Raw genomic sequence first — 13,944 nt, forward strand, 5'->3', positions numbered from 1 at the left:
TTGTGTGGAGAGTCCTCTGGTGCCCTAAATGCCCTTGGTCGGGTTCACACAGAAGATGGCTGGGCTGGCCCCGACCTGAATGGATCTCAGCCTCTGTTCCGGCGGGGTTCCTTTGTCCCTGTCCCTGCTGGCACAAGACCCTCCATGATTCTTTGGAACTTATGTTGCATTCCACTCACCTGTGATCCCAAGGTGATCCCGTGGTCCTGCGGTGTGAACACTCTGGAGCCCTTAGTGGCCTCTGCTGGGCTCCTCTTTGATACTTTCATGAATGCTTAGAGCAAGGTCTGGCAAATGCTTCATCTTGGTTTATGAATGAAAAAACTTGAGACTAGAAACATGACTGGGTGGTGACCACAGTCTTTGTACGGAGAGTGGGGTCTCCCTGCATCATAGTGCCAACCAGGAAGCTTTGACTCTCACGTTGTTGAGACACTCAGCAATGCTGATATGTACTTATGCCAAGATATAATAATATACCTTTTAGCCATTTGAAACAGCCAGAAAGGATGCCACAGCACTAAGTCCACACAGAAGAAATGCAGATTTTCCATCTTTTCATCTCTAAAACCATGCTCACTAGGTCTAGATTTCAGGATGATAAAATTCTCTGGTTGGTATTTACTAAGCTGTCCTGTTTCTTCCTTACAATGGAGAACTTTCCCTTATTATTCTCATTTTATCAATTATTTTATAAGAGAAAGAGAGAGAGAGAGAGAGAGAGAGAGAGAGAGAGAGAGAGGGAGAGAGAGAGAATGAATTTATTTCCTATGTCTTCGGGGATAGAAGTTACATCTTAACCATGACGTTGTTAGAAAATATACAGATTCTGAGCCAAAAATAAGGAAACATTTATGAGCATCTAAGATGGCTTTATGTATGGTTCATGGACTATTTTATAGTTTTACTGTTTTGTGTTTATATTTCATGGAATATCCATCTTCTAAAATTGTGGGCAATAATTCTTTAATCCAAATTCTATGTCATGAATTAGAATGAGTTATAAATGTAGTCTTCATTTATAAAAAAATACTTATAGAACTATAACAGACTAGCAGTGAATACTTAAAATTGTTGTTGAATACAGAACATTATTTTTCCCAGAATTAGAAGATCAATTGGTCAGTCAGTGTTATTACCCGAACTGTTGTTCCTGTGGAGGATCTCCTAGGTGAGGGAGGACTTACCTTTGTCTGGTCGTTAGATTTACATCAAAGCAGTATGGGAGAACGCCAGGGCCAAGAAGCGGGAGTGGGTGGGTAGGGGAGCAGGGTAGAGGGAGGGTATAGGGAACTTTCGGGATAGCATTTAAAATTTATTAAAGAAAATATCTAATAACAAATAAATAAATAAATAAATAAGCTCTATAGTACTGATTCTGTTGGGAATAATAGTATCTGTATGTAAATTAAATTTTTTTTTATCATTTTTAGAAGCAATTATCTGAGGAGAGGAGCGTAATTTTCAGAATTCTCTGGGATTTAGTTCTATTAGCATGGGACTGTGCATAGTCACCAATAAGCCTGGCCAGTAACAGACTTCCTATGCTCTTCATCCTGTCTTTTCTCTCTTTATAGCTGTGTGGAAGACATTCCATTATACACTGTGCTGGTCTACTCAGACCACTCCTACCCTAGGCCAGTATGTTTGCAGTAGTTTCCATCTCTGCTTTTCCTTTTCTTGTTTTCTGATATTTCCCTTGATGGTCTTTTTACAAGGCATGGCCTTTCCACACTTACTGTTAGGATTCCATAAGCAAAACAGAGATTCAAAGAAAAATTCAATTACCAGTTACTTATTTTCAAGTTAAAAATAGCTACAACTTTGCAAAAAATATGGTGGACTTTAATGTGATAAATTATTTGAAATGGCCCTAACATTTTTTCCTTGAAGAGCTTCTTTTCAAAATTTTTATAATCTCCCTTTAAGTGATCACACACTGTGATGTAATTATTTTCCAGCACGACATTCTAGTGGCGATTATCCAGGTTAAGATGAAATGGCTTCTCTGGGTCTGAACTGTGTCCACCTAATACGAGGAAAAATATTTGAGGACATTAGTTAATGTATTTTCCAGGAATAGAAGTATGTAATCATTTTTTTTCACAGCCTATGAAATTTTTAGCAATTTTAAACTCCTTCATTTTATGGCATTCTTAGAGGGCAAAAAAACTTTTTTCCAGGGAGAAATTCAATGATCCCTCTTTTTAGCATGCTTGGGAAGGCAATTCATAAATCCTCGACTTCATTTTTTTTTTACTTAATATTTTTCTAAAGTAAAACTGAACATTAATTTTTGCTGTGATCTGTGTGCAGATATGATGAAAAGATTCACAAGGTAATATATATTGAAAACTTTGAAAGTTCTTGTAAAATGTGCTATAAACTAAAATTTATTGCACAGAAAACAGCTAAGATTAAAATGAATCTGTTTTGTGATAGCATCTACAAGTTATGTAAAAAGTTAATAATGTGAGTTCTAATGAAAGGACCAGTGTGTCACATTTGCATTCATAAATATCCATGAAGGATCTCTTTCACCAGAGTTATTCAGGCTTAGTCCAAGACAAAGTCATACAATAACTGTAAGAAATAAGCAGAAAATAAATTCTCTTCTTTATTCTATGAGATGGTAAGGTGCTTTGATCTATAATACTGTAGTATAACATGTAAAGGGAATATTCTAAAAGAATAGAATGATGATGGTTAATTGTAGTTATAATAACTATTTGTTGCATGTTGTCGTGCCCACCTCGGCCAGCAAGGAAGACACAACACTGTCGGATTCTTCTCAACAGCCTTTATTGTAGGAACTCCTCGATGCTGCTACGAGGACTCCGGGAACCCAGGGAGGTCTGCTTATATACTCTCAGCCCCCCTCCACTTACGGCAGGCCATGCCACCTCACCAGGCACGCAGCTTCAGCCAATCAGGGCGGCAGGGGCATGTCTCCACCAAATATGGACTTGTTTACACCGCCAGCATCATGGTGCACCTGCGCAGCTCTCATGATGGTTGTGGCTTATTTTCAGGTGTATGAGGAAGTCAGGTGCAAGTCATAAGACTTAGCTGCAGTCCCGGGCGCCATCTTGGGACTGCTGCCACACTCGCTCCTCACAGCATGTCTGCCAGGATCCATGCCACCTACTACATCTTTGTATATAATCGGGGATTTGTTTTGAATGTGTATAGATATGTTGAGTGGGTATATGTGTGCACTCATGTTTATATATCTTTGTTCACATATGTATGAGTCTTTACATATAGAAGCCAAGGCTGGTGGGTATTTTTTAAATTAGTGTCTGTCTGCTTTATTACTGAGGATAGACACTCATTGAACCCAGAGCTCACCAACTAGCTAGTCTAGCTAACCAGTTTGCCCTCAGGAATCCCTGTCTCTGCCTCCTGACTCCTGGGATTACAGGTGGGTCACCATACCCACTCAACATTATCTGGGCTCTAGAATCTAAATTTCAATGTTCAGACTTAATAAACAAGTACCTAATGTACCCAACCAACCTTTTAACCCATGCATATTTTATATAATATGATTTTAGCACCTGTTAGAGGAAAATCAGATAGTGTTATACCCACTTGTCTTAGGGTTTCACTGCTGTCAACAGACACCATGACCAAGGCAACTATTATAAGGGCAACATTTAGTTGGGTCTGGCTTACAAGTTCAGAGGTTCAGTCCATTATCATCAAGGTGGGAGCTTGGTAGCATCCAGGCAGGCATGGGGCTGGAGGAGCTGAGAGTTCTACATCTTCATCCGAAGGCTACTAGAAAACTGACTTATAGGTAGCTAGGATGAGGGTCTTAAAGCCCAAACCCACAGTGACACACCTACTCCAACAAGGCCACACCTGAGCCACTGCCTGGGCCAAACATATACAAACTGTCACAACATTTTCCCAATTCTGGAGCTCTGAGAAACTAAATGATTTGTCTGAAGCTGCTTTAATAAAGACAATTTTGCATACATTAGAACTTATCTACCCACCATCAGTCTTTGACAATGACCAGAGATAGGGTCTTGACAATGTACTAATGTGACACAATTTAATGTAGCTGTCTTTGGCAGTTAGAACTACAACATTTGATGGGAAATAGTAAAACTTCATTCAAATTGTAGTGATGCCCTATTTCTTGATTATAGTCTCTGTTTCTTATTTCATATTACACATTGGTACATATTTTTTCGTATTTAACATGTATGTCTATTCCTGTTTTGTGTCTGACTATGTTCTGGGTATTTATATTCATGAACTTATGAATTATCTTTGGTAACATTATGATGTAGGTGTTATATTACTATTGTACAAATAGAATTGCTGAGGTGCCAGTGGATTTAAGCATGGGATTATATTGGATCCAGGGTTTGTGCTATTAATTGCTTATAGCTTTAAGATTGTATAGAACTTGACAAAAGCAATAACCATTCCAATGCTGCTGCTGGGCATACAAATAGGAGAGTCTCAATGGAGATAGTAACTAGTATCAATAAAACATTCGTAAAGCAATAACCTCCATGGTATCTTGAAATTCTTTATATTAGAACCATAAGTTGAGTTGTAAAGAGAAACTGAAAACCAGCTTCATTTGTGTTTGGAGTCAGTTGAGACTGCTCCTCTACAGAGCTGTTTGATGCTGTGCAGGCTCCCCTGTGCGTAGCCGAGCAGAGTGAGCATAGCACCACACCACTGAACCACTGGCTACCTTAGTCTAGTCCGCTAAATACTCAACTCTGATGAATATTTCTCCCTTAATTATATGTGCCACTGCTTCTCATTTATAACTGTTTTTCTTATAAATGAGAGTGATATTTATGGGTGTGTGGGGCAAATAAAACTTTTAGAGTTGTTATGTTAAAATAGGCTGACATTTCCAAGTTTTCCAAACATTGGAGAGACAAACACTGTCTATGCCAATCAAAACAGTAGATTGGTGAAACTGAAACTAAAGAAGCTTCTGGGGTTAGAAATTTCAGTTCATTACGACTTCAATTTCTCTCCTTCTCAATTTTGGCAAAACTGAGTTAAAGCAATTCCAGTTTTGGTGGGGAAAGTCAGAAAAGTAAATGAGCATGGTAGCAATGCTTTCAGTAGTTGTGCTGAAGCCTGGAGTGGCGTTTTCCTGGGGTGGGGAGACCAGTTGCTGTGGGTTTGAGCTCAGGAGCATCTTGGACTGCTTTCTCACTGCTGCCTGCTGTAATCAAGGCGGGATGACCAGAAGCTGGTTTACAGGGAGGACCTGTAGCGCTGTGCTCCTGTCTCTGCCCATGGTTTTGCAAAGCTTGAAACATGTTGAGATGTGTAAACCACAATTAGCTAAGACCATACATTTGTTCCTACCCTGACCCTTTGCTCACATTTCCCTGCGTGGGATTGCTTTGAAGGGATTATCAGCATTTGTCACTTTGGCCAAAGGGACACTGAGTTGCAGACACAACTGCAGCTGTAGTTTGATAGACTTTTTGATGATTACAGATTCCTGATTGCACACATGTGACTGTTAAGTCCTTTCTAGCCTTCATGTTTACTTATTAAAGAATTGGCAGACTTCAGATAATGGAACATAAAACCAAATCAATAAAGATGAATTATGATATTTTTCTGACATCAAAAGGTATACTGTACAAAAAGATTGGATCATGCCAAGGGCACTAATTCAGGGGGAACAAGAGTTGAATTTTGAATGGGCGTAATAAACAGCCTTTATGGATTGCTTAAAAACTCTAGCTAATGGCCACTATTCAAAGAAATAAAGACTCTGGAGAATCTGAATTGTCACTGAGGTACTAAATGTTCTATAAATTGAAGAATGGCATTCTGTCATACTTATTTAGAATGACTCTGGCATGGCAGTTCTTTAGCATTAAGCTTTGTGAAACCCACTGGGGTGTGTATACTTTTATAAACAGAAATACTTCCTAGGTACTATCCTGTTTTGTTTTGTTTTTCCACCAAAGCACTGGATTTAGTTTTATTTTTTTATTTTTTTATTAGATATTTATTTACATTTCAAATGATATCTCCTTTCCTGGTTTCCCCTCCCAAAACCTTCTATCCCATCCCCCCTCCCCCTGCTCACCAACCCACCCACTCCCAGTTCCCTGTCCTGGGATTACCCTACACTGGGCCATCGAGCCTTCACAGGACCAAGGGACTCTCCTCCCATTGATGTCCAACAAGGCCATCCTCTGCTATATATACACCTGGAGCCATGCATCTCTCTATGTGTACTTTTTGGTCAGAGGTTTAGTCCCTGGGAGCTCTGGGGTTACTGGTTGGTTCATATTATTGTTCCTACTATGGTGCTGCAAACCCCTTCAGCTCCTTGGGTTCTTTCTCTCGATCCTCCATTGGGGACTTTATGCTCAGTCTAATGGATGGCTGTGAGCATCCACTTCTGTATTTGTCAGGCACTGGCAGAGCCTCTTATGAGATAGCTATATCAGGCTCCTGTCAGCAAGCACTTATTGGCATCCATAATAGTGTCTGATGACTGTATATGGGATGGATCCCAATGTGCGGCAGTCTCTGCATGGTCCCTCCTTCAGTCTCTGCTCCATACTTTGTTTCTGTATCTCCTCCCATGGGTATTTCATTCCCCATTCTAAGAAGGACCGAAACATCCATACTTTGGTCTTCCTTCTCCTTGAGCTTCATGTGGTCTGTGAATTGTATCTTGGGTATCCCAAGCTTCTGGGCTAATATCCACTTATCAGTGAGTGCATACCTAGTGTGTGTTTTTCTGTGACTGGGTTACCTCACTCAGGATGATATTTTCTAATTCCATCCATTTACCTAAGAATTTCATGAATTCATTGTTTTTAATAGCTGAGTAGTACTCCATTGTGTAAATGTACCACATTTTCTGTATCCATTCCTCTGTTGAGGGACATATGGGTTCTTCCCAGCTTCTAGCTATTAAAAGTAAGGCTACTATGCATATAGTGAAATATGTTCCTTATTACATGTTGGAGCATCTTCTGGGTATATGCCCAGGAGTGGTATAGCTGGGTTCTCAAGTAGTACTATGTCCAATTTAATGAGGAATTACCAAACTGATTTCCAGAGTGGTTGTACCAGCTTGCAATCCCACCAGCAATGGAGGAGTGTTCCTCTTTCTCCACATCCTTGCCAGCATCTGCTGTCACCTGAATTTTTGATCTTAGCCATTCTGACTGGTATGAGATGGAATCTCAGGGTTGTTTTGATTTGCATTTCCCTGATGACTAAGGATGTTGGACATTTCTTTAGGAGTCTTGCCTTTTTTAACTATTTTTTTATGTTCCTTTCTAGAGCAACTTCTGATTCATAACTATTTATTAGTCATATAGTATTGTTTTCTATTTCTGTAGTCTTTATACAGCTTCAAAGTTGTTTATTTTAAATATGTAAGACCATGTCATTTCTGTGCTCAAAACCCCAAAGTAGCCCTAAATCCATCTCAGAATTAAACCCCAACTCTTAGAGTAATGAGTTCTTTTACTTCGCTGACATTCTGCTCTGTTCGGGGTGGATAGGCATCGGTTCACCTGCGATGTTTCATTTTTTTAAAAACCTGCACTGTCACCAGTAAAGTTGTATTTCTGCTTATAAAATTTAAAGTCTTCTTTAGTTCCTCATTTCCCTGCCAATCACTAGCTCCCTTTACAGTAAGGTCATTCTGCGTTTCCTCACTAACAGCCTTCACTGAGGTAACAGAAACCTTGTTAAAAAAAGAAAACTGGAGGCTCTCTGTAGTCAGCAGCATTGAAGGAAGAGAACTCTCTCATGGTTGATAGCTCTCATAAGAATCTGGTCCTTCGTAGGCTGGTGAGATGCTCAGAGTATAAGTGTGTTTACCCCAGGCCCCACTATCTAAAGTCATCAACTGGATTCACATGGGGACAAGAGAGAATTGCCTCCCTCCTATTATCTCGTGACCTCCTGACCATGGGCACTACCACAAATGCATGCAAAGTGACCCACACTCACAAAAACAATTTGGTTCTTCCTTAGTGCTAGGTGGGATTTCAGCATTCAAGTCTGAATACTCTTTTTCACATTTTAATCAGTGTGCAAAAAGGTGAAAAATCTGTCTTCTTTCTCTCCATGCATCTCGCTACAGTCTAGCATATGCCAGGAAAGGAAAAGGCTTTCGTATTGGCAAACAGATTCCAAGATGATTTCTAAGCCTATTAAAAGAAACTTTTTTTCAGAAGAAATATTTTTTTAAAAATTAGAGTGATAAAAGATAAGAAATTACCTCTAAACTAAATAATGGTAACCAAAATGTATTCGTTAAGTGTGTATATAATGTTAATTTCTCACTGCACTTAGACCTGTTCATACTTTAAGAATACAGCATTTCAGAGGACTTAGGGCTATTTGAAAGCCAATGTGACTATGAGGCAAGGTACAGGAATAGTTATATATGTGTATACTAGCAAATGTAACTGGATAGATGGAGTAAGAGAACAAGTTAAAAATAGACATCCTTTAATTTTCAAGTAAGTAGTATTTGTTAGAACTTGTGGCTCTGGAGCTGGTGACTAGTGACATCAAAGAAGTTATGTAGAAACTAAGTTATATGTAGTGCTATTAGAGAAGCAGGGGCTACCAAACTTGTTGATAGGATGCAGTAGTACCCATTAGGTTGAAGATAATTACTGAGAAATGAAAAAGTAGTTCTGTGTGTGGGAGTTCAGACAAGTGACAAAACTGTCTAGAAATTCCAGGATTTTTAGGCTGAAATTTTAATGTAATCATAAATGAGGACACACTGATCTATTCCTGTGGATTTACTTAAAAAAGAGCTTGTCGAGGCTAGCCTGGTCTACAAAGTGAGTTCCAGGACAGCCAGGGCTATACTCTGTGTCGGAAAAAAAAAAAAAAGAGCTTGTCATCATGTTCAGGGACACTAAGAATTAAAGTGAGTGACCTGGGTAATGTGTGAGATTATTGATGACAATGCTGGATGGAAACCTAGTTCAGTCTTGGTTTGAATGAAAAGAAACCTCAGTCACTCCCTAGAACCAGTCCTTAAGAGGGACTGATTTAGACAGTGCTAAGGTTCTTCCAATGCCCCAGGATATTTCCCTTTGTGCTTCCATTCCCTCTGTGCATAGGTCACAAGGTCAGTCTGCTATAGGATGCTGCACACAGATCTTTAATGTATGGTGTTGGTCATGTTTATTCCCCATAACATGCCTATTCTGCCAAAGGTCTCTGCATAAATATATAATTAATTGTCAGACTTTCTTGTTTTGGATAGTATTTTCTGAAAAAAGCCCTTGTTTTCTTCAATATGGAGAATATACTTATTTAATTTTCTAGACTTACTGTTTTAATAAGCACATATAGATTTGTAATCAGCTTGGAATTCTGTTAAAAGTTTCTAGATAATTCTGCAATGCTGTTAGGTTGTGACATTTTGTAAGATTTGGATCCTATTTTATACTCACTTAATGTGCATCTTCTATTTAAATGATTGGAATTCTGACCTCTTTGGAATATGAATTTCTGTTATGAAGAAAGGAACATATAAATGTGTTAGCAGTTGGTAAATGGATATCTGTTCATAAACAGTTATTATTCAGTTTGTTTTCCATTCTGGGGGCTTGAGGCCCCTGATCTTCAAAGACACCCTGATCCTTTTTTTTTTTTCCCCTATGTTTCCATTTAATCCTCTTCCTTAGAGGAAAAATTCCCCTTGAGACTTCTCCTATTATAATTCATATTCAATTTGTTATCTTAAAAGTATGTGACTATAGCCCAGGAGGAGGAGTGAGAGGAGGGGACACTGTCCTCCTCCTTTTGAGAGATCTATAAAGACAAGGGATTTTTTTTGTGTGTGTGCTGTGTTCCAGAAGGTAAAAATATTTCAATTTATTTTAGAAGTAGATGTAAATGAATCATTTTTGATGTTTAGTTAATTTGCCTATGTTAAGGCAGTACTGATCGCATGTCTAGCTTAGACTTAAATCTTGTGTCCACACTTGTAACTGAATTAGCTTTTCTTAAATGAACACAGCATTTCCTACCATGTAGAGTTGTATAGGTACAGTAGAGAATACAGAGAATGTAGATATACCTAAAGTTAGCAATGACTGATACATTCTACCAAAAGAATATTTAACATTAGGAATTATTTTTAAAATAACAGAAAACACTAAGCCTTCCTTTTATAATTTTATCTTTCTGAGAATCTATAGTAATTATAAATACAAGTAATTTTGAAAAAATAATTATTTATATACTAAAATATGTTATCTGTGTGTCCTAGGTTGGCTTCATCTGGTTTCAGCCTAGACACCTTGTCAGTTCCTCCACTTGATTTTATAAAGGTTTTGATCACATGGTGTCAGATCTACTCACTTTTGGATTCTTGAACCACTATTTATGAACCCAAACCAGCTTTAGGCCAACATCTATAGAGGAATTTTTGTGAATGATCTGGTTTGTAGTCTTTGGGATTCAGCCTTCTGGCTGCTCTGCAGTCTGAAGGGCAGAAACTAAAGAATCTAGTTTCTCTTACAAGAGGTCTTTAGTAGTCCCATGTTATATAATCATTGTCAACCCTTTGTACCCCTGTCCTTAACCTTTCTTCCATTCTACCCTACAATTGTAGGGGCTCTCCAGAGCAGCCTGTGTGTAGTCTGAATGACTCTCCCATAGTAACCTCTCACTTCACCACACACAGGCACTCACCTCTACCTCAATTCTGGTTCACATACTTGTGAATAAAATAATAAAAATAGCCATTGTTTTAAACTAGGTTTGAAGTAGTTTGTCTTACACCAACAAATAATTTAGGCAGCTTCAAATTTAGGGGTACGGGTTGTATGTTTCCTACTAGCAGTGTTTAGTCTTTAAGAACGTCTTCCCCCAGTATACTGCTAATTACAATTTCAAACTTTGTAGCGGGAAGAATGTTTAGAAAGAATTTCCATCAGAGGAAGTGACAAGAATGCCCAAGTAAAGGATACAGGGTATATACAAAGTAGAACAATTATAGGGTAGAATGGAAGAAAGGTTAAGGACAAGGGTACAAAGGGTTGACAACGATTATATAACATGGGACTACGAAAGACCTCTTGGAAGAGAAACTAGACTCTTTAGGAGTTTTCGCAGGCGGTTGTGGGATAGACTGAAGTATGCAGAAATGGGGAGCAATGTGGGAGCTAATGTAAGATGCTATATGATTCTGGTTGCTAATGCCTGCAGCCAGGATAAGGTCTGATGACTAAATGTGAAACCCTGCTACTGACCCACTCGTGTGCATTCTGGAACTACTAAAGTAGCTCTTCCTGGCATTTTACTTCTATCTGTTAGGAAGTTATAAGTAGTGCATAGATTCAGGCATAGACATAGATGTTTTAGTTAGGATAAGGCACCTGACTGCCCCCTGCTGCAAAATCGTTTACACGATTACAGTGCACACATCTATGGTGTGACTGTTGCTCCTCAGGTGAAACAGTCTTGTGCATTACACAGCTCTTATCAGTCCTTGTGTTACCCTCATAATATAAGCAGGAGTGACTAGCTGACCGTATTTGTTATCAAAGTGAAACAGAAAGAAAGTGAAGCCTGAGTGGTAGTGACGTTGATTATTATATCAGGAAAAGTGGATCTTCTTCCAGAGTCAGAAAGTAGATCATTCCAAACATGGAAGTTGTAATAGACTCCTTTGCCTATTCATGCTATTGGTTTGAAGGAATTGTATCTTTCCTTCTAGTCTCGGCTATGTTCACTCTTTGTGATATCTCAGCTCCCTTTCTTCCATAGCCCATATACCTGAATCTTTTCCTTCTCCTGTGAACATTGCTTTCTTTCAGTTCCTTTGCAGTCCCCCTTTCTTTTGCTCGGTTCTCTATGCTTGCTGTGTATGTAGTGGACGCACAGTAACTAGCTACTGATTTGTGTTGCCTTTGGAGAACTGCTTACAGATCTTCTGTGAGACTTACTCCTTGGAAGCTAGAGACTAAGGGTGTGCCAGAATTAAGAAGATGGAAACCTGTCCTTAAAGTAGCTGCTTGTTTTAGAATGCATTTTCTTCACAGTGGGCCAGCCTTTGTTGGAGAAACCAAATCCTGTTGTTCCTCTTCATCATGGGTCCTTTTTGGAAACACTGGACGAGCAATGCTATGGGCTCTTTCAGTTGGGTGTGTCTCATGCAGAAAGTATTTTTAAAAAATTTACATTAAAGTATATAGAAACTGCTTTTAAGCAAAACAGTGGAGCTTTCCAATATTGTAACTTGGGGGAAAAAGTGAAAATTATTTTAAGATTGTGAAGTTTGTTCAAGTAAGCGAAGTACATCGGTTACATCCCATCCTAGTTAAATATTTCCTTTAAGGTCCTTGCTGGTTAGCACCACTCATTTTTATTAAGATCTGTGTATGGAGGCAAACTCTAGAACTTCATTCTGCAAATGTTATGGGAAGGCCCTAGAAAGATACCAGTCTGCGTTTGCTTCTGATTTTCAGCACAGGCTAGTTTCGTGGGAGTGGATACATATGTAACTGCTTCAAAGCAGGGGTTGACAAGGGTCATAATAATATGTATTTCCATAGTAGGATTCGCTGAGTTAACACTAGTGTCACTGGGCCACATACACAAACTAAGTTTCAATTTCAGTTTACAATGTACATGTTTTTAACCCCTAATTTTTATTGTTGTTGTTCATAGTAGAATGTAGTTTTTCCCCCTAAGGCCCTATGAATCAAAAGCATAGTAGGTATAATTGGCTTAGTAAAATTTAATTTCAAATTCAATGAATAAAATTTTTTTAGCTAGTTTGACTTTTAAAATGCTTTTAGGCTGTCCCTATCAAAAGGAAGGGAATGCTAAATTAAAGTAAGTACGGATATAAGACAGGAGTTTTATGTTTATGTAAAACTAGTGCTGAGAAAATAAATATCCTGAAATACCAGAGCCAAAATATATTCTTAAAATATTTTGAGCACAGGAAATAAATTATAAACAGCCTAGTGGGGGGGGGGAAATTCCAAACCTTCATAAATATAATTAAGTTGTATTTAAAATAATAGGGATTTCTGGTATGTAGTTAAGATGCCTTTGATTTTATTAAAACCGAAGATGTTTTTATGGTTATTGAAAAGCCAAAGGCACCTGAACTTTTCTTAACGTGAATGATTTAATATCTGAAACTTAAGCTAAAATGCTATTGTTTCTTTGTACACAGTCATTGCCTCTGCATTAGCTAACTCTAAAGAACTATAATGAGCCAGGCATGGTAGATGGCCACTGGGGAGACTGAGGCAGGAAGATTTTTTTTGAGGTTAAGACCATCATTGTCTGCATACCGAATCCCAGGCCATTCTTTGCTACAGGTTGGGATCATATGTCAAAAAAAAAAGGACACAAACACACACACACACACACACACACACACACACACGCATATAATATATAAAAGAAGTAAGCATATACACCCTATAAAAATAAATACTTTTGAAATACCGTGATAATTGGAATAACTCTAATAGCAATTTTAAAAAAGATAGTAATACCTGAAAAGTTTAGGGCCCTTCTAGGAAAAAGCCTGTGAAGCACAGAGAGCAGCCAGCCAGAGCTGATGCTCAATGGCAGAAACTGCTTAGTCACGCTGAAAGGGAGCCAAGGCAATAGCAGAGTGGGTGTTAAGTTGCAGTGGGTGTGGCACTTGCAGAGAGCCACTGTGACTGGGAAGTCATTTTGTAAACTTGTTACAGTAGAGTAGGAAAGCAGAAACCACCTAAAAATATTAATATTATGACCACATTTGCCGGATAACAATCAAAACAGTAGAGCCTAGAAAATAGAAATTACAATTCACTCTAGAGTGTTGGCCTCTAGTGTGAGGATGTGAATCTAATCCCCAGTACATAGAGAGGGAAGGAGGGAGGGAGGGATGGAGGAAGGGGGAGGGAAGAAAAAGAAAATAAAGAA

General features: G+C 38.6%; 1 protein-coding gene and 1 long non-coding RNA gene across 3 annotated transcripts in view; one reads left to right on the forward strand and one right to left on the reverse strand.

Moving 5' to 3' along the window:
• Window positions 1-13,944, forward strand: part of Umad1 (UMAP1-MVP12 associated (UMA) domain containing 1) — a 169,480-nt gene that overhangs the window by 72,710 nt on the left and 82,826 nt on the right. The window lies entirely within an intron of this gene.
• Window positions 1,845-13,579, reverse strand: Gm46952. The gene is made up of 3 exons (XR_001785197.2): window positions 13,527-13,579; window positions 9,456-9,513; window positions 1,845-2,029 (listed from the first exon to the last, which is right to left on the reverse strand). It is a non-coding gene; the product is annotated as a predicted gene, 46952 (long non-coding RNA).

The sequence above is a fragment of the Mus musculus genome, chromosome 6 (assembly GCF_000001635.26).
Source record: "Mus musculus strain C57BL/6J chromosome 6, GRCm38.p6 C57BL/6J".
NCBI lineage: Eukaryota > Metazoa > Chordata > Mammalia > Rodentia > Muridae > Mus > Mus musculus.